This window comes from Pseudophryne corroboree, chromosome 3 (assembly GCF_028390025.1).
Source record: "Pseudophryne corroboree isolate aPseCor3 chromosome 3, aPseCor3.hap2, whole genome shotgun sequence".
In the NCBI taxonomy this organism is placed as follows: domain Eukaryota; kingdom Metazoa; phylum Chordata; class Amphibia; order Anura; family Myobatrachidae; genus Pseudophryne; species Pseudophryne corroboree.
In genome coordinates, this window is record NC_086446.1 from 140472579 (window position 1) to 140493113 (window position 20535).

At 46.6% G+C, this 20535-nt stretch overlaps 5 non-coding genes across 5 annotated transcripts; 3 read left to right on the forward strand and 2 right to left on the reverse strand.

Annotated features, from left to right (window-relative positions):
- The first annotated feature begins 255 nt into the window (after nucleotides 1-255).
- Nucleotides 256-418, forward strand: LOC134899401 (U1 spliceosomal RNA). Its single transcript, XR_010173077.1, has one exon. It is a non-coding gene; the product is annotated as a U1 spliceosomal RNA (small nuclear RNA).
- A 670-nt stretch (nucleotides 419-1088) lies between these two features.
- Nucleotides 1089-1252, forward strand: LOC134899021 (U1 spliceosomal RNA). Its single transcript, XR_010172707.1, has one exon. It is a non-coding gene; the product is annotated as a U1 spliceosomal RNA (small nuclear RNA).
- Nucleotides 1253-1404: 152 nt separating this feature from the next.
- LOC134899622 (U1 spliceosomal RNA) lies at nucleotides 1405-1567 on the forward strand. Its single transcript, XR_010173275.1, has one exon. It is a non-coding gene; the product is annotated as a U1 spliceosomal RNA (small nuclear RNA).
- Nucleotides 1568-19800: 18233 nt separating this feature from the next.
- Nucleotides 19801-19963, reverse strand: LOC134899322 (U1 spliceosomal RNA). The gene has a single exon (XR_010173002.1). It is a non-coding gene; the product is annotated as a U1 spliceosomal RNA (small nuclear RNA).
- A 152-nt stretch (nucleotides 19964-20115) lies between these two features.
- On the reverse strand, nucleotides 20116-20279 carry LOC134898827 (U1 spliceosomal RNA). Its single transcript, XR_010172518.1, has one exon. It is a non-coding gene; the product is annotated as a U1 spliceosomal RNA (small nuclear RNA).
- Nucleotides 20280-20535: the final 256 nt, after the last annotated feature.

A 20535-nucleotide genomic window follows, 5' to 3' on the forward strand; every position in this document is an offset into this window, starting at 1 on the left:
CTCCAGATGCATGGGAGAAAGATGACAGAGTTGGTGCGAGGGATGGGGAGGGTTGGTAAGGGATGGGAGAAGGCTGGTTACTGATAGTCTGGTGTGATGTGATGTCAGCTCTGGTAAAAGTCAGATTTCTTTGTCTCAGATCTTCCTCTAGCCTTGTTCTTATTTCGAGAGTTCCCTTGTGCTGCCTCAGTTGGATCTCCTTCACTTGACAGGGGGGTGCCCGAGCAGCGACCCTCCCCAGCTCTAGCCCAACTCCTACTAACCTGCCAGGTGAGATACTATAATCACGAAGGTGCTTCTCCCAGGGCAAGGCTCACCCATTGCACTCTGGGTGTGCTGCTCCTGCGATTTCCCCAAATGTGGGAAACTTGACTGCATAATTTGTGTTTCCCCTGGTCGGCTCTCGTATAATTCAGATCTCTTTGTCTCAGGTCTCTCTCCAGCCTAGTTTGCTGTCTGTTTCCACTTCTCTTTTCTTGAGCTGCTCCCTTCTATGCCCTTGCGCACTATCCTGACTTCTCCCGTCTGCTTACTTTGTGCCTTCCAACGCACAATGCGAACTACAGGTAGTGCTGCAGGTCCCACACCCTTTTATTTGCCTTACAGAGCAGCTCTGGAGCTGTTACAGTGCCCAGCTGCTGCAAGAAATCAGCTTGAATGCTTCTGGGCTGGGGCATAGCCAACATGAGCCCCACACCGAAGGAGGGTGGAGGTGTTTAATGCGAACTAGGGGTCATCCAAGCGCCGAAAAATGCTGCCATGCCCTGCACGCCCCTTTTCTCTTTTCATATGCAGACGAGGGTTGAAGCCAACTTTGACCCACTGCTTGGATGACATCACCATATGCAAATCCATCTGCTGCAGGCCTTCCCCCAGGAATGCTTGCACTAGTTGTTGCATTTGGTTTGTTGTTTGGGGGTGCTTCAGTATTAGGTAGCCTTCTGCCCTCCCATGTTCATCTGAAAATATGTGTTCTCCCTGCAGTTGTTGTCCCCAGATGAGAGTTCCCTTGTGCTGCCTCAGTTGAATCTCCTTTACTTGACAGAGATGTGCCTGAGCAGCGGCCCTCCCAAGCCCTATCCCAAATCATACTTATTTTGCATAGGAGATACCATGGTCATGAAGATTGTTCTCCCAGGGTGAGGTTCATTCATTGTATTCTGGGTATGCTGACCCGTATGATTTCCCCAAATGTGGGAAACTCGACTGCATTATTTGTGGTAGTGGGGGACTGTGTTTGTTCTTTCCTCTGGTCAGCTCTGGTAAAAGTCAGATTTATTTGTCTCAGATCTTCCTCTAGCCTTGTTCTTCTTTCGAGAGATTCCTTGTGCTGCCTCAGTTGGATCTCCTTCACTTGACAGGGGGGTGCCCGAGCAGCGACCCTCCCCAGCTCTAGCCCAACTCCTACTTACCTGCCAGGTGATATACTATGATCATGAAGGTGCTTCTCCCAGGGCAAGGCTCACTCATTGCACTCTGGGTGTGCTGCTCCTGTGATTTTTCCAAATGTGGGAAACTTGACTGCATAATTTGTTTTTCCCCTGGTCGGCTCTCGTATAATTCAGATCTCTTTGTCTCAGGTCTCTCTCCAGCCTAGTTTGCTGTCTGTTTCCACTTCTCTTTTCTTGAGCCGCTCCCTTCTATGCCCTTGCGCACTATCCTGACTTCTCCCGTCTGCTTAATTTGACTACAACCACCAATATATTCTGCTGCACTATATATATGCAAAGCTAATTCTGCTGGGTAATTACAACTGACTAAAACCACCAATATATTCTGCTGCACTATATCTATATTTGCAAAGCTAATTCTGCTGGGTAATTACAATTGACTACAACCACCAATATATTCTGCTGCACTATATCTATATATGCAAAGCTAATTCTGCTGAGTAATTACAATTGACTACAACCACCAATATATTCTGCTGCACTATATCTATATATGCAAAGCTAATTCTGCTGGGTAATGCAAATTGAAACATTATTGCATAGTATGTGATTTTGAAGTACTTTTTTAAAGTTTTGAATGATATAGACCCAGTTTAATCTTTGTGGAATGCCTGGTTGTTGTTTTTAAGGTAATTTATTGCCTGGCATTTGAGGGGGTGGGGTGTGGTTACAGATTTCAATTATTGGTTTCACTTGTAATAGTCTTCTACTTAAGTCCAATGGTGTAGGCTGTGCAAAGCCGTTTGGCTGTGCATTTATTGATCTAAGCATGCATTTTTATCAAAGCGTGATAAAATTGACACATAACAGCAGTGTTCAATCAGCATTAATTTATCTTCAGCTGATATCGATTGTGAATTGACGTTTCTTCTCTTCTTGTCACCTACAGGTAATTACAATTGACTACAACCACCAATATATTCTGCTGCACTATATCTATATATGCAAAGCTAATTCTGCTGGGTAATGCAAATTGAAACATTATTGCATAGTATGTGATTTTGAAGTACTTTTTTAAAGTTTTGAATGATATAGACCCAGTTTAGTCTTTGTGGAATGCCTGGTTGTTGTTTTTAAGGTAATTTATTGCCTGGCATTTGAGGGGGTGGGGTGTGGTTACAGATTTCAATTATTGGTTTCACTTGTAATAGTCTTCTACTTAAGTCCAATGGTGTAGGCTGTGCAAAGCCATTTGGCTGTGCATTTATTGATCTAAGCGTGCATTTTTATCAAACCGTGATAAAATTGACACATAACAGCAGTGTTCAATCAGCGTTCAATCGAAGTGAAAAAGAAGGAAAACAGAAGCACACCAATCTAACAAAACAAAGAAAACTGAAGAACTAATAACAAATGTGAGTCACTTACTCCTCAGATCACTCACCTCCTGATTGTTGCATCTGATTACATAGCACAGAACTACCTTACTTGGACATTTCATAAACCATCCATTTCACCTACAAATGCCTGTATCTGTATTATTGTAATTTTGTTTTTTAAGCACAGCTGCACCAATGCAATTTTACCTGCAAACACTTAAAACATCTAACATAATTACCATTGCTTCTTAAACCTCTCACAATCCTTTCATTTCTTACACTCCAAATACTTTTCTGCACCCACTTTATCTACGCTTTTGACTCATTTCATACTAAATCTACACCCCTTGAGCCTACACAGCTTTTCTCACCTGCATTTCTGCAATTCTTCTGCTCGGATTGCCTTACAGTCTCCTCTCCTACTTCCACTTTCCCTCAACCTATTTACCTACTTAACACTATGTCAAGGTTTTCTTATACTCCCCACATCACTAAGTGTCTACCTAATAATGTATCTTTAGCCTTCACCCCTAGTCTCCTCCACCTCCTCCTCTCTCCCCTCCTCTGTCTCCCCTCCATCCCTCTGTTTCCTTCCCCCACCTTTCCTGTTACCCCACTTTCATTCACCTCTGCCCCATGGTCCTGCTACCCCACAACTCAGCCCTGCTCCCTCTCTCCCTTCCCTGTCACCTCCCCACACCCCCATCCACATCACACTGACCTCCCTCCCTGCCCACCTCCTGCAGTTTCCCCTCCTAGCTCAGGCACCCGTACCATCACTACTCTCTCATCATCCCTGCCCTCAAAGTTAATCCCACCTCATCGCTACAGCAACCCTGAAAATCTAATTCACATCTCTCCCACAAACTCATACCCCCTATCCTGTGCCCTCTGGAATGCCAGATCTGTTTATAACAAACTGGTCCCCACTCATGACCTTTTCATTTCCAACTCCCTACACCTACTAGCCATTACTGAAACTTGGATTACGCCCTCTGACACTACTTCTGCTGCTGCTCTCTCTGCTGGGGGCCTTACATTCACACACACACCCCGACCTGGGGGTCGCCATGGGGGTGGTGTTGGGGTCCTTTTACCTTCTAGTTACTCCTACCAACTCATACCACCAGAACCATCCCTTATATTCTTTACATTTGAGGTCCACGCCATATGCCTCTTCCAACCAGTTTATCTTAGAGTAGCTGTCATTTACCGCCCCCCTGGCACTGCTTCCAAATTAATCGACAACTTTGCTTCCTGGCTTCCTCACTTCCTCTCTTCTGACATTCCCACCATTATCCTAGGCGATTTCAACATCCCTATTGACATCCCCACACAATCCCCTGCCTCTAAACTCCTTAACCTCACCTCTTCACTTGGTCTCTCCCAGTGGACCTCCTCACCCTCCCATGTGAATGGGAGCTCACTGGATCTGGTCTTCACTCACCGCTGTGATATTTCTGATTTTTCCAACTCCCCATTTCCCCTCTCTGACCACCACCTGCTCTCCTTCAACCTATCTCTCTCGACTTCCCCATCTCTACCTCCTAAGGCTACCATCACTAAGCGTAACATTGAAGCTATTGACACCACATTCCTTTCCTCCCTGTTTGACTCACTTCTCTCTCCTATTCTCTCTCTCTCATGCCCTGAACAAGCCACTTCCACATACAATGCTTCCCTTACTTCTGCTCTTGACTCTGTTGCTCCACCAACCACTATTCACCCTCACAAATTAACACCTCAACCCTGGCACACCAAATGCACCAGATATCTGCAAAAATGCTCACGTACGGCTGAGCGACACTGGAGGAAATCACGCTCTAAGGCAGACTTCCTCCATTTCAAACTTATGCTCTCATCCTTCAGTGCTGCCCTTTCTCTTGCTAAACAGTCATACTTCAAGAACCTCATCTCCTCCCAGTCTTCCAACCCCCGGCGCCTCTTTGCCACTCTCAACTCACTCCTCTGCCCACCTCCACCTCGTCTCCCTTCCTCACTCTCTGCTCTTGACTTTGCCACTTACTTCACATCCAAAATTGACTCCATACGTCAGGACATCACATCACACCAGACTATCAGCAACCAGCCTTCTCCCAACCCTTACCAACCCTCCCCATCCCTCGCACCAACTCTGTCATCTTTCTCCCATGCATCTGGAGAGGAAGTCATGGCCCTCATTCGTTCCTGTCCCCTCACCACCTCCCCACTTGACCCAATCCCCTCCCGCCTCCTTTGCCACCTCTCTTCTTCTGCTTTTTCCCATCTTTCCCACCTTCTCAATCTCTCCCTCTCATCAGGCACTGTCCCCTCTGCCTTCAAGCACGCTCTCATCTCTCCTATTCTTAAAAAACCTACCCTTGATCCAAACACTCTCTCCAACTACCGACCCATCTCTCTCCTCCCTTTTGCCTCCAAACTCCTTGAGCGTATTGTCTACAACCGCCTTACTTCCTTTCTTTCCTCACACTCACTGCTTGACCCATTCCAGTCTGGCTTCCGTCCTCTCCACTCCACTGAAACTGCCCTTACAAAAGTATGCAATGACCTCCATGCTGCTAAATCTAAGGGACACTACTCTCTACTTATTCTACTTGATCTCTCTGCTGCTTTTGACACTGTGGACCATCCTCTCCTACTGCAAATCCTTCACTCCATTGGTCTGCGTAACACAGCCCTCTCTTGGTTGTCGTCCTAACTTTCTGACCGTTCATTCTCTGTCTCCTCTCATGACTCCACCTCCCCCTCACTTCCACTAACTGTAGGGGTACCCCAAGGTTCTGTCCTTGGTCCTCTTCTCTTCTCTCTCTATACGTCCTCACTAGGTAAGCTCATTAGTTCTTTTGGTTTCCAATATCATCTCTATGCTGATGACACTCAAATCTATCTTTCCTCTCCAGACCTCTCCCCTACTCTCCTCACTCGTATCTCCAACTGTCTCTCTGCTATCTCTTCCTGGATGTCCCAGCGCTTTCTTAAACTTAACATGTCTAAGACCGAGCTGATCATCCTACCTCCCTCCCGCATAACCTCACCTCCTACAATCTCATTATCTATTGATGGCACTACTATCTCCTCTACCCCCCAAGTGCGCTGTCTTGGAGTAATCCTTGACTCCTCCCTCTCCTTCAAACCACACATTCAGCACCTCTCACAAACCTGCCGTTTTCATCTAAAAAATATTTCCAGGATCAGACCCTTTCTGACCCAGGATGCTACTAAGACTCTTATCCACTCACTGGTCATCTCCAGACTGGACTGCTGTAATCTCTTCCTGACTGGCATTCCTGACAAATACCTCTCTCCACTCCAATCTATCCTCAATGCTGCTTCCCGGCTCATTTTCCTCACCAAACGCACTACGTCCACCTCTCCTCTCTTACTAGTTCTTCACTGGCTCCCCTTCCCTTTCAGAATCCATTTCAAGCTTCTCACACTTGCTTACAAAGCCCTCACCCACTCCTCTCCCATCTACATCTCTGATCTTATCTCGCTTTACACTCCCACCCGCCCTCTTCGCTCTGCTAATGCACACCGACTCCTGCCTACGGATTACTTCCTCCCACTCCTACCTCCAAGATTTTTCACGTGCTGCACCACTTCTCTGGAATTCCCTATCTCTCCCCCTCAGACTCTCCACCTCTCTACAAAACTTCAAACGGGCTCTCAAGACCCACTTCTTCACCAAACCCAGCCAAATCTCATCCTAAACCTCTGTTCCACGCTCTCTATGTACCCCATCTGTCTCACCCCTGTCTGTCTACCCCTCCCTTTTAGAATGTAAGCTCTCACGAGCAGGGCCCTCTTCCCTCATGTGCTTACTCTTTTCTTACTTTAATAATCTTCACCTGCACCAAATCCAGCAGTCTTCTGCCACCTGATACTTATTCCAGTGTCATCTGCTGATGTAGCTATGTTTATTTACCCTGTACTTGTCCTATATTGTTGTCAACTGTAAATTGCTGTTTTCCTGTTTGATTATTTGTTTATGTACTCTGTAATTGGGCACTGCGGAACCCTTGTGGCGCCATATAAATAAAGGATAATAATAATAATAATAAATAATATAATATATAGCAGTACGGTACAGTAGGCCACTGCTCTACCTACCTCTGTGTCGTCAAGTATACTATCCATCCATACCTGTGGTGCATTTTAGAAAAAAACATGTCTCGGCAGAGCAATCTATAAATCCATAATTTTTCAGACAGCAACAGTGGGTATTGTAATAGTCACCCAATCCATCACTTTTATAGGGTTACATGCACCCACATGCTACAGCCTGTCTCAATAATTTTACTGTCACGGTGTGTGTGTTTGTGTTTTTATTTGGGTATTTTTTGTTGTTGTAGAACTACAGGTACCAGCAAGCCCGTTATTTCCCCGCCTGCTGGTACTTGAGGTTCTCCAAGTACCAGCAAGCGGGGGAGGCTTGCTGGGCCTTGTAGTTCCACAACAACAAAAACAATATTCTTTTTTTACACACATGGCTATCAGCCCGGCACCCACCACCCAGGGGTGCTGGGGACAGCCTCGGGCTTCACCTCTGGCCCTTGGGTGCCTCGAGGGGAGGAACCTCTTGATTTAAGGGGTCCCCACTCCTCCAGGGAACCCCGGCCAGGGGTGACTAGTTGGAGGGGTAATGCCAGGGCCGCAGGGACCTACATAAAAGTGTCCCCCGTCTGTGGCATTATCTCTCTGGCTAGTGGAGCCCGGTGCTGGTTTTAAAAATATGGGGGACCCCTACATCTTTTGTCCCACGTATTTTTGGAACCTGGACCGTTCTAAGAGCCCGGTGCTGGTTGTCTAAATACGGGGAACCCCTGTCCAATTTTCCCCCCAGTATTTAAATAACCAGGACCAGCTCAAAGAGCCCGAGGCTGGTTATACTAAGGAGGGGGGACCTCACGCATTTTTTTTAACCCATTCAGACCCTTCTCCTTTAAGTTAATGGAAGCCCTGGACAACAAAAGTGCATTCATGTCCTCCTCCCTCACCCTTCCCAGTCCCAAACACTCATTTTTTTTTCTTTAAAAATGTATAATATATAACAAGAACAATGAGCAGGCAGGCAGCGGGCATTGGCGGCATCGGACTGAGATAGAAATTAGTGGTGGAGGGCTGGGTCAGTTGATTGTGGGAGAGTTTGTAAGCCATTGACGGTGGCAGCGGGTATCGGCTCAGAGGCAGTAGCGGGCATTGGCTAAGGGTCATCGGCAGGATTCGGCGGAAATTATGGCTGTAGTGCCTCACTAGCCACTGACCTCACCGCACGCCACTGTGGGACAGATGTAACATGCAGAGAGAGGTAGATTTGGGAGGGGGAATGTCCTAGCATAACTGTTAATTGCAGTGTAATACTGTAATTCAGCTGTGCAGCATTTGTGGCTAAATGTCAAAGAAGCCAGTATTTACCCCGCATGCAAAACAATAAATGTATTTGAACATACCTCCCAACTATACCAATTTTTGCAGGACAGTCACTTTTTTTGGGAATGTCCAGCTAACAACCCCCCCCCCCTGTGGGGGCCGCAGTGTCCCATAGTCATGGGGAAGGGGGGGGGGTGGAAGGCTCCCTGTAGCTTGTTGCTCTGCAAATATGCACATTGTGGGTAATTCAGACCTGATCGCTAGGGTGTGTTTTTTGCATCCCTGTAATCAGGTAGTTGCCGCCTACAGCGGAAGGGAAAATTTGCTGTGCAGGTGTGTGATCACATGTGCACAAGAGCTGCACAGCTCAGCACTTACTCAGCCATTGAGGTGACGTCACAAATCCTCCCACAAAACGCCGGGTCCCTCCAGTGTTTTTCCGGACACTCCCTAGAAACATTCAGTTGCAACCCACACAAACACCCTCTTCTTGTCAATCTTCTTGTGATCTCCGGACCGTCGCACTTACGCATTGTGGCGCATACGCTTGTGCAGTGCAGACCTGATTGCCCGTTGGGTGAAAATAAATTGAAGCGATCTGGTCTGAATAAGCCTCAATGTCTATTCACGGGAGACAGAGGGGCTGGGGCATGGCCAGCAGCTCACAGAGCACCTATAATGACAAAAATGGGAGACATGGCTCATGATCGCGATATACCTGCGAAGGTACGCCCTCTACTGATTGACAGGCAGAGGCATTCGCATTTTCTGCGGGGCACCCGGAGAAAATGTAGGCACACGCACAGGATGGACCCTGCGTATATGCCCCAATCCTCTTCATAGTTTTTGCGGTTGGAACGCGTATTACGATCCAAACTGAATTAGGCCCTATGTCTTATATACACGAGCAGTGTGAAAATGGGGGTAATTCGATGGGGGTAATTCCAAGTTGATCGCAGCAGGAATTTTGTTAGCAGTTGGGCAAAACCATGTGTACTGCAGGGGAGGCAGATATAACATGTGCAGAAAGAGTTAGATTTGGGTGAGTTATTTTGTTTCTGTGCAGGGTAAATACTGACTGCTTTATTTTTACACTGCAAATTAGATTGCAGATTGAACACACCACACCCAAATCTAACTCTCTCTGCACATGTTAAATCTGCCTTCCCTGCAGTGCACATAGGTGGTCATTCCGAGTTGTTCGCTCGGTAATTTTCTTCGCATCGCAGCGATTTTCCGCTTAATGCGCATGCGCAATGTTCGCACTGCGACTGCGCCAAGTAAATTTGCTATGCAGTTAGGAATATTACTCACGGTTTTTTCATCGTTCTGGTGATCGTAATGTGATTGACAGGAAGTGGGTGTTTCTGGGCGGAAACAGACCGTTTTAGGGGCGTGTGGGAAAAAATGCTACCGTTTCTGGGAAAAACGCGGTAATGGCTGGAGAAACGGAGGAGTGTCTGGGCGAACGCTGGGTGTGTTTGTGACGTCAAACCAGGAACGACAAGCACTGAACTGATCGCACTGGCAGAGTAAGTCTCGAGCTACTCAGAAACTGCACAGAGATGTCTTATCGCAATAGTGCAAATCTTTCGTTCGCAATTTTAAGATGCTAAGATTCACTCCCAGTAGGCGGCGGCTTAGCGTGTGCAATGCTGCTAAAAGCAGCTTGCGAGCGAACAACTCGGAATGAGGGCCATGGGGGGTAATTCTGAGTTGATCGCAGCAGGATTTTTGTTAGCAGTTGGGCAAAACCATGTGCACTGCATTTACGAACAGATGATTTTTTATATAAATTTTAAAATGTTAGTAAATGTGTGTTTTTTTTTCAACCTGGAAGCCCAACATCGATTAAGATCGATCTTAAATAGACCCCTGGGTTTTAAGGATAACCATGGTTGAGTCCAATGGTTAATTCACATTGACCGAAGTTCTAATTAAGTCACCCGTGCTCAAGCATGATATCCTTAAAATCTGGATTGCAATGGCAGCATTTGGGAACTATGCCTAAGGGTTTAATTTTTACATTTATCCACTGACAATAAATCTACCTACAATATCCCTGTAACTGTTATGATTACAGTATTTCACTAAATAATTTAATTTGCTGAACCCTCTGTAAAAAGAAATATTAAGATGCTGTAATTCCCAGATGCAGCAAATTTGTTAGCTAGTGGGCAAAACCATGTGCACTGCAGGGATGGGGGGGGGGGGGGGGGGGGCAGATATAACATTTGCAGAGAGATTTAGGTGGGTTATATTGTTTGTGTGCAGGGTAAATACTGGCTGTTTTGTTTTTACACTGCAATGTAGATTTCAGTTTGAACACACCGCACCAAAATCTAACTCTCTCTGCACATATTATACACCCCCCCCTGCAGTGTACATGGTTTTAGCTAATAAATTTGCTGCTGTGATCAGATCTGAGTTAAGCCCTATGTATTTGGCACTGGCAAAGGGTTAGAGCCTTGCTGTAGAACTCACACCTTTCTTATCATGCATTGTAATATTTCCTATGTCCTGATGTTGTGCTCTCTGCTCCATCCAAGTAAACAGCAATGTAGCGTGGCTATCAAAGAGCGTGAAGATTGCAGATTTCCTGGGATTAATGCTAAAGAATGCTATTATAGAGGCTGCTGCTTTAATTCAAGTGTCACTGGGGTTAAATGGTGTTTTTACCTTAAAAACACAGGTAGAGTATACAGTACAGTGGTAGAGTGGGAGCATGTAGTGCTATTGATTACAGATTTGATGGAGCTTAAACATGGATAAGGTCAATAGCTATAAGAGTTTATCTTGTGTATCCTTTATTCTTAGTCATGGTCAGATAAGATTAGAAAATACCATTTAAGTGGAAATTTCCTGTTAGCTGTTTTTCAGTTTGCTCAACTGTCTGATTAACTGGTCCTAAAAAAGGACCAAAGGAGCTAAATTGCCCTGTGATCTAGCTAAATTGCACCAGTTAAAAAAAAAAAAAAACTAAGCTGCTGTAATTCCTGGATGTTTCCTTACTGCATCAACAGGAAGTGACAAGAAACAATGTAATGTGGAACCGTACAGCAGAAGGGATTGCGGCTACCCCACAATAAGTGCAGCGGAATGTAAGAAGAGGAATTGTTGCTTTGACTGCAGCATTCCCGGGGTTAACTGGTGTTTCTTCAAGTCACAAGGTATGGAGCTGCTGTATAGTTACTCGCAAGTCAGTAGTTGTATGATGCTCACACCTGTTAAGCTGGATACACACAGAATGCCCTACACAGGGGGTGAAATGAGCGCCCCCCCACCCCCCGTACGCTCAGCACACATCACGCTGTGCTGAGCGGGGGGAGAGATGTGTGCTGAGCAGTTCGCTCAGCACACATCTCTCCCCAAAATCGGTCCGTGAATACGGACCTTTAAACTGGATCCACACTTAGATTATCTGTCCATTTTTTTTTTCTAGTTGAAACAAAATTATGCTAATATGTGGCAGCAAATGACAATTGACCATTTGCTCACAAACACTGGAAAACATCCAAAAATGGTCATTTAGATAAATTGGTTAAATCCATTTCATTTAGCTAATTTATCCAAACTACCTTTATTGTATCTTTGTGGGTGAATGATGTGTGGGTCAGTGTTGAGGGTGGTGGAGGAGATGGGTAATAGGCACAGCAGGGTGTGGACAGTCAAATAGTGTGCTTAGAGGTTCAGAGTCATTGTATGAGACTCTGGCAACAGTGAATTGATGAGTCTGGTGTCCATAGGGTGGGACGCACTAACCTTTTTATGCTATTGAAATAGTTCTCCTCCTGACCGACGCAGTTCCTTGCTCCGAGGTTGGTGTATTGTCCTGTTGCAGCGCCTCTCCACTGTGGTCACAGTGAGCTGTGTGGTGTTGCTGGCGCATGTCAATCTCCCCCCAACCTCCCTCTGGCATTTCAGACCTACGTACGCATGATGGGATCTTGTATGATATGCGCGTGTGCTGTAGAGATGAAAGTGGCGGTGAGGAGGCAGATCGTGAGATGGGGAAACTTTGTGGACTGTTAGCGAAGGGGAGCACTGGGCAATCTGAGTTGCAAAGAGGGCAGCAGAAGAGGTTATTGCATGTGCACTGGTGACAGGTCCATCCTTGGTGGCTAGCCTCAGTGGTAAAGGGGTACATGAGCTAGTGTCCCTTGGTCAGCCATGTACCATGGCCACCTCCCTACCTCCTATATATTCTCCCAAATCTGTCACTTTGTTACGGTCTGCTGCTGGCACTGGTGTATCGTCCTGCAGATGCCGTCTCCGCCCATTGCTGTGACTTCCCCCAGAGTTAGCCACACAGAGTGACAGATCTGGGAAAATATATAGGAGATCATTACTTTCACTTGCAGCCTACCTTATTTTTTGCAGCCTAGCATGCTCCTGACCCCTTCTCTCACTAATACTTATACAACATTCATGAACTCATCTTAAGGTTTCTTTATTATTCAGTCACACTGTCTTGGATCCAAACCATTTCCTGTGGCATTGCAGTCAAACAATTGAGCTATTTACCCTTGCATAGAAAGGTATAATCTAAGCTAGAGAATTCTATTTGGAGCTCACCTTGTACTTTGTGAAGAAATAATCAGCATTGTGGCTGAGCAGATATATGGAGTGTGTGGCTGCACACTGCATTGATCTGCTGAGTTGCAATGCTAATAATTTTTTTTTGCAAAGTACCAATAGCTTCATATAATGTTCACAATTTTTATGCAGGATCAAGTAGCTCAATGGGTAGGGTGTTTGATTAGAATTCAACAGGTTATAGGTTTGAATCCTGGGTATGGTAGTTTGAGGTGTTATTTAATAAAGTGTGTTTATATATTAGTCACACATGACTTACTTGTACAAATGGCATGTCACCAGTTAGTGCTGACTGCTGATATGCCATTTGCACAAGCAAGCCATGTGTGACTGTATATGCATTTAAGGAGGGCCCCCCGGCAATACCACAAACCATTGAGTGTCAAGTATACTAGATATATCTTCATATCTCATGTGCTTTCTCTGAGACCAATCTTGTTATGCCCCTTCCCCACGAGGCATGCGCCTTTTGTCCATATTGCAAAAATAGTGTGGGGGGGGGGGCATATAATTCTCTGTCACAGGGCACTAAAAAGTCTAGTTATGGCTCTGGTATGCATTATGTAATCTGGCAGACCATCTCTCCAACACTGGCTGATTGGAATAGAAATCCGGTTATCTATGTGAGCAAATGACCATCAACGATTTACTCTCAAACACTAGAAAATGGACAAAAATGGTCCCCTAAACAAATTGGTTAAATTTTGGGTTTAACCAATTTGTGTAATGACCATTTTTGACCACTTTTCTAGTGTTTGGGAGCAAATGGTTAATTGACATTTGCTCCTATACATTACCAGATTTTTATTCCATCCATCCAGACTGGATAGATAGCCTGACAGATAATTGTGTAGTGTACGCCCAGGATAACTGTCAGTTATGCTTTCTTTTATGATGGCACACAAATGGGTGGGCAGATCCAGGGCAAGCACTGCCCACTCATGCATAGTTGTCAACTGATGTGAAGTTCCAGGGGGCAATCTCAGTTATAAATAAAAGTATCTGGAAATTGTCCCTAGTTTAATAAAAAAAAAAAAAATTGATCAACTCCATTTATTTAGTATGATATCCCAGGTGATAGGATGCCAACATCTCAAACTACAATACCAAGGATTCAAACCTATAACCTGTTGAATTCTAATCAAACACCCTACCCATTGAGCTATTTGATCCTGCATAAAAATTGTGAACATTATATGAAGCTATTGGTACTTTGAAAAAAAAAGTATCAGCATTGCAACGCAGCAGATCCATGCAGTTTGCAGCCACACACTACATGTATCTGCTCAGCCACAATGCTGATTATTTCTTCACAAAGTACAAGGTGAGCTCCAAATAGAATTCTCTATCTTAGAATTATACCTTTCTATGCCAAACTTAGAAGTCGGGCCCCCCACCCTGGGATCCCCCAGAGGGAGGCCCGCCCCGTCATGCGGCAGGCTTGTCCGTTTTGGAAGCAGGCTGACGGGCAGCCCAGGCTTGCTTCAGTCTGGGCTTGGCAGGTCTGGAAGCATGAGCTTGCTTTGGGTATGCCTGACCATGGGTACGCTTTACCTGGAGGATGAAAGGGCCAAGGAAAAGTACTTTTAGCCTTCTACGTGGTAGGAGTCATACTAGGTAGGCAAGTTGTTTTAGCAGTAGCCAGATCAGCTACAATCTTATTGAGGTCTTCTCCAAAGAGAGTGTCTCCCTTGATAGGAAGCACCTCCAGGGTTTTCTTGGAATCCATATCCACCGACCAGGATCTCAACCAGCTGTATAAAGTATTACCTTGGAACTGGCTCTCCACTCCCCATTATCTGGTTATCATGACTTCCTCCGCCAGTTTCCAGACTCGCTTGCTGAAGCTCGGCCACTTCTTCCTAGCAGCAGGCTCCTGGATCACTGGGCAGCAGAGGTGCTTGGGAGCCGGATGGGGGAGGAGCAATAAGGCAGGCAGCCTTTGGCACACACACACACACACACACACACACACACACACACCAAAAAAGAACATATCCCAGTTTAACATAACGCTATGTGGTGCAAGGTATGGAGCTGGTCACTTGTATCAGACCTCTGACATTTGCCTTTTCACCCATATTGCATACTTTTTCTTGCAGGTTGTGTCTTAATTCAAGAAGTGTTCTAAGTACTTCAGCTTAGTATCTTTACTGACCCCTCTTTACCCCACACTACATAACTGACCCCTCTATACCCTACACTACATCACTGACCTTTCTATAACCATCACTGCATTACTGACACCTCTTTACAGTACACTGACCTCTATATACCTGCTAGTACATCCCTGATGCCTATATTCCCTACGCTACATCCCTGACACCTCTATTCCCTACGCCACATCCCTGACGCCTCTATTCCCTACGCCACATCCCTGATGCCTCTATTCCCTACGCCACATCCCTGACGCCTCTATTCCCTACGCCACATCCCTGACGCCTCTATTCCCTACGCCACATCCCTGACGCCTCTATTCCCTACGCCACATCCCTGACGCCTCTATTCCCTACGCCACATCCCTGACGCCTCTATTTCCTACGCCACATCCATGATGCCTCTATTCCCTACGCCACATCCATGACGCCTCTATTCCCTACGCTACATCCCTGACGCCTCTATACAGTACAATGCATTACTGATCCCTCTAGACCATACATCCTCATTACATCAGAGAGTTAGTGAAACACTGGAAAAAATAAGGGTATAAGTGGACTACAGAAACTGATGCTCTAAACAAAGGAGAGAGAGAGAGAGAGAGAGAGTAAAGCACAAGGGAAAGTGGGCAATTGGAACACCATAGAGAGAGGAGAGATAGAAATGCCTGAAAAAGTAAAGGGGGTTGGGTATGGCATCCGGCGCTCGGGATTCCAGAGGTCACATGATCCCCAATCCTAATACTAACCCTCTGGGGGGGTGGCGGATAGGGCTAACCCTCAGGGGGTGGCAGCTAGGGCTACCCCCCCCCCTCCTAGTGCCTTCCCTTACACCACCTCCCCTGGTCCGACTCCTAACCCTCCCTCCAATACTCACCTTCGGGATGTTGGCTGTCTGTGTGCCGGCACCAGTCTCCCAAGTGGTGTCAGGATTCCAACATCGGTCAAATGACCGCCGGTATACCATCTGCCGGGATGGTAAATGTATCCTGAGGACAGGTAGTGAGTGTGGAGGGATAGGTGGTTCAGTAAAATGTAACGGCTCAAACTGCGATCATTCACTGATAAATTGATTTATAGCTCTCCCTTTTTAACCATTGCAATTATAAAAGCAATGTTTTTTTAAACTTTTAAATAAAGCTTGTTAGCATCCCCAGCACACTGTATATGCTGGGAGATGTAGTTCTCAATATGAAAACATTTAATTACTGTATGAACTCTAATCCCACAACTGAAACCTGGATGGTGCTCCTGGCAAGTGACATCCTGGCCAAGGGGTAGATACGCCCCTGAGGGTCAGGGCCAGCAACAGAAATCTTGGGCCCCAGTACACTGATATCTCTGGGGCCCCCTTAAGCCCCCCTTAACTTGGCAGAGGGATCTTTAAAAAAAAAATGGAGCCTTTGACTCGGACCGTCAGTGAGGCCGGCAGGTGGTTTTCATACTGGGCTATCCAGCTCTTCGGTGGCGGTGGCAGGGACATTCAGAAAAGGGCCAGCACAGCAACATGCATAATAATGGCAATACAGTATGGACAACAGGGACTGGACAAAGTGATGGGGTAAAAGGAGGGGGGAGGGTTTAGTTGGCCTGTTGACACTGCAGCATACTTACGACTGCAAGGGATATAGGACTCTTGAGTTCACGGGCCAATTTCATGGCAGTCTCGGATAGGAGGGCATTGTGGATTCACCAAGGGAATGCTGATGCTGACTCCAAGAAGAAAGGGAGTCTCTTCCCTATGAAGGTGAAGCCTTGTTTGGCGACGGCCTAGTTAATTTGATCTCGGCAGCTCCCGCAGGTAAGCCAACCTTCTTGCCCTATGTTCCCTCTCAACGGATGAAGACGCATCATTATCTACCGCAGTCATTTTGGCCCAATAGATATGCAAGAAGTTAAGATTCCCCTTTCTTTGCAGGTAGAGGAAGGAGAAGGAAGAGGTCTGTAGCCTCTTCAAGATCGCAGGAGCAGAGATTGTCCTCTGCTTCTGCCAAATCCACTGCGTGACGCTGGGGCTTTCTTGCAGGAGCCCACACCAGTGGGGGCACGTCTAAAACTCTTCAGTCAGTTCTGGATTCATTCGGACCTGGACTCGTGGGTTTTACAAATAGTGTCCCAAGGGTACAAACTGGGGTTTCAAGACGTTCCCCCTCACCGATTGTTCAAATCGGCCTTAGTCAGCAGGGAGAAGGTTTTTATGCAAGCCTCTTCGTGGTCCCGAAGCCGGACGGCTCAGTCAGACCAATCTAAATTCTGAAATCCCTCAATTTCTTCCTAAAGAAATTCAATTTCAAGATGGAATCTCTCAGGGTAGTGATCTCCAGTCCGGAGGAAAGAGATTTCATGGTTTTGGTAGACATAAAGGATGCCTACTTACATGTTCCCATTTAGCCACTGCATCAAGCTACCTAAGGTTTGCAATTCAGGATTGTCATTACCAATTTCAGACATTGCCGTTTGGTCTGTCCACGGCTCCGAGGATTTTCACCAGGGTGATGGCGGAAATGATGGTTCTCCTTCGCAAGCAAGGAGTCACAATTATCCCTTACTTGGATGATCTCCTGATAAAGGTGAGATCCAGGGACCAGTTGGTGCAAAACATTGCACTCTCCCTGACAGTTCTTCAACAACATGGTTGGCTCCTACACTTGCCAAAATCGCAGTTGGTCCCAATGACGCGGTAGTTGTTTTTGGGAGTCATACTGGACACAGAAGAGGTTTTCTTCCAGGGGAAAGGCTATGGAGATCCAGAGTCTGGTCAAACAAATTCTGAAACCAGCAAGAGTGTTAATCCATCAATGCATTCGGTTGCTGGGGAAGATGGTTGTGGCCTACGAGGCCATTCAGTTTGGCAGGTTCCATGCTAGAGTGTTCCAGTGGGACCTGTTGGACAAGTGGTCCGGATCCCACCTACACATGCACCGGAGGATAATCCTGTCTTCCAAGACCAGAATCTCACTCCATTGGTGGCTGCACAGTTCTCACCTCCTAGAGGGGCGATGGTTCGGGATCCAGCACTGGATCCTATGGACCACAGATGCAACCCTCCGAGGCTGGGGAGCAGTCACACAGGGGGAAAACGTCCAAGGAAGATGGTCAAGTCAGGAAAGTTGTCTCCACATAAATGTTCTGGAGTTAAGGGCCATTTAATAACTGCAGACACAGTACGCACTGGGACGGGTGCCCAGCATCCTCTACAGACTAAGAGAAAAGGATTTACCGGTAGGTATTAAAATCCTAGTTTCTCTAACGTCCTAGAGGATGCTGGGGACTCCGTAAGGACCATGGGGATAGACGGGCTCTGCAGAGTTCATGATCTTCACTGAGGTAACGCACAGCACTGCAGCTGTGCGCCATTGCTCCCATACACCTCACATACTCCGGTCACTGTAAGGGTGCAGGGCGCAGGGGGGGCACCCTGGGCAGCAATATAAACCTCTTTTTGGCAAAAATATAACATATATACAGCTGGGCACTGTATATATGTATGAGCCCCCGCCAATTTTACAGTTTAAGCGGGACAGAAGCCCGCCGCCGAGGGGGCGGGGCTTCTCCCTCAGCACTCACCAGAGCCATTTTTTCTCCAGAGCACCGCTGAGAGGAAGCTCCCCGGACTCTCCCCTGCTTATACCACGGTAGAGAAGAGGGTTGAAAAGAGGGGGGGGCACAAAATTCGGCGCAAATTACATACAGCAGCGCTACTGGACAAACATTAAGTTATTGTGTTATTCCTGGGTTATATAGCGCTGGGGTGTGTGCTGGCATACTCTCTCTCTGTCTCTCCAAAGGGCCTTGTGGGGAAACTGTCTTCAGAAAAAGCATTCCCTGTGTGTGTGGTGTGTCGGTACACGTGTATCGACATGTCTGAGGAAGAAGGCTATATTAGAGAGGAGCGGGAGCAAATGAATGTGGTGTCTCCGCTGACACCTGATTGGATGGATATGTGGAATGCTTTAAATGCTAGTGTAAACTCATTGTACAAAAGATTAGACAAGGCTGAAGCTTTGGGACAGTCAGGGTCTCAACCCATGCCTGATCCTATGTTGCAGGGACTGTCAGGGTCTCATAAGCGCCCACTATCCCAGATTGTTGACACAGATACCGATATGGATTCTGACTCCAGTGTCGATTACGATGATGCAAAGTTACAGCCAAAATTGGCAAAATCCATTCGATATATGATTATGGCAATAAAAGATGTTTTGCACATCACAGAGGAACCCCCTGTCCCTGACAAGAGGGTACATATGTACAAGGGAAAGAAGCCTGAGGTAACCTTTGAGGGGGTCACACGAGCTGAACGAGTTATGTGAAAAAGCTTGGGAATCTCCAGATAAAAGACTGCAGATTTCCAAAAGGATTCTTATGGCGTATGGGAGGGCAGAAGGCTGCCTAATACTGAAGCACCCCCAAACAACAAACCAAATGCAACAACTAGTACAAGCATTCCTGGGGGAAGGTTTGCAGAAGACGCATTTGCATACAGTGATGTCATCCAAGCAGTGGGCCAAAGTTGGCTGTAACCCTCATCTGCATATGAAAAGAGAAAAGGGGTATGCAGGGCATGGCGGCCTTTTGCGGCGCTTGGATGACCCTTAGTTCGCATTAAATACCCCCACCCTCCTTTGGTGTGGGGCTCATGTTGGCAATGCCCCTGCCCCTGAAGCATTCAAGCTGATTTCTTGCAGCAGCTTGGCACTGTAACAGCTCCAGAGCTGCTCTGTAAGGCAAGTAAAAGGGTGTGGGCCCTGCAGCACTACCTGTAGTTCGCATTGTGTGTTGGAAGGCACAAAGTAAGCAGACGGGAGAAGTCGGGATAGTGCGCAAGGGCATAGAAGGGAGCGGCTCAAGAAAAGAGAAGTGGAAACAGACAGCAAACTAGGCTGGAGAGAAACCTGAGAAAAAGAGATCTGAATTATACGAGAGCCGACCAGGGGAAACACAAATTATGCAGTCAAGTGTCCCACATTTGGGGAAATCGCAGGAGCAGCACACCCAGAGTGCAATGGGTGAGCCTTGCCCTGGGAGAAGCACCTTCCTGATCATAGTATCTCACCTGGCAGGTAAGTAGGAGTTGGGCTAGAGCTGGGGAGGGTCGCTGCTCGGGCACCCCCCTGTCAAGTGAAGGAGATCCAACTGAGGCAGCACAAGGGAACTCTCGAAAGAAGAACAAGGCTAGAGGAAGATCTGAGACAAAGAAATCTGACTTTTACCAGAGCTGACCAGAGGAAAGCACAAACACAGTCCCCCACTACCACAAATAATGCAGTCGAGTTTCCCACATTTGGGGAAATCACAGGGGTCAGCATACCCAGAATGCAATGAATGAACCTCACCCTGGGAGAAGAATCTTCATGACCATGGTATCTCCTATGCAAAATAAGTATGATTTGGGATAGGGCTGGGGAGGGCCGCTGCTCAGGCATATCTCTGTCAAGTAAAGGAGATTCAACTGAGGCAGCACAAGGGAACTCTCATCTGGGGACAACAACTGCTGGGAGAACACATATTTTCAGATGAACATGGGAGGGCAGAAGGCTGCCTAATACTAAAGCACCCCCAAACAACAAACCAAATGCAACAACTAGTACAAGCATTCCTGGGGGAAGGTTTGCAGAAGACGCATTTGCATACAGTGATGTC